The 562-nt window shown below is 43.8% G+C and overlaps 1 long non-coding RNA gene across 1 annotated transcript; it reads right to left on the bottom strand.

Annotated features, from left to right (window-relative positions):
* Nucleotides 1-82: 82 nt before the first annotated feature.
* On the bottom strand, nt 83-562 carry LOC107735008 (uncharacterized). The gene is made up of 3 exons (XR_001639252.1): nt 505-562; nt 330-416; nt 83-242 (listed from the first exon to the last, which is right to left on the bottom strand). It is a non-coding gene; the product is annotated as an uncharacterized LOC107735008 (long non-coding RNA).

Genomic DNA, 562 nt, shown 5'->3' with positions numbered 1-562 from the left:
ACAACTGTCAGTCAAAACACTGCAACAATCAGCAGGCCAAACAGGATTTTAAATAGAGTGACAAAAGACCATCGTACCTGAGTTGTCTGATTAAGGGCGGCGCTCTGTTGCCATGGTGCCACGCTGCCAGACAGTGAGAAGATTATAGAGCCTGATCTGACCAGCAGCTCAGTGATGAACGTCACCTTGATCAGAACTGTGGCTCCAGGAGGAAGATTCCCCACACTGATAGTAAATACATCCTGCCTCACATAAACACATGACCTTAAAGAAACCTTCTAATACATTATCACACATACGTCAGCTCCAGATCAGTTACAGTAACTCACAGGTGCATCCTGGTCCATCAGGTAGGCTCCATGGCCTTTCTCTATGGCTTGCTTGTACTCCTTACGAGCCTGCTCTTTTTCCTTTACCTACAGGACAAAAAGAGACATTGAAAACTGATGAGAAAGAGATTGAAAAAGCACAGACTTTATTTAATAAATTCTGAATGATTTGCACCTTTCCAATGACGTGTTTTCCATTGATAAAGGCTTCAAATCCACACACTGCTGCCGTC

This window comes from Sinocyclocheilus rhinocerous, unplaced genomic scaffold, assembly GCF_001515625.1.
Source record: "Sinocyclocheilus rhinocerous isolate Xijiao unplaced genomic scaffold, SAMN03320098_v1.1 C35641102, whole genome shotgun sequence".
Classification (NCBI taxonomy): domain Eukaryota; kingdom Metazoa; phylum Chordata; class Actinopteri; order Cypriniformes; family Cyprinidae; genus Sinocyclocheilus; species Sinocyclocheilus rhinocerous.
Note: the sequence above shows the minus strand (reverse complement) of the source record. Positions and strands in the feature narration are given on the sequence as shown.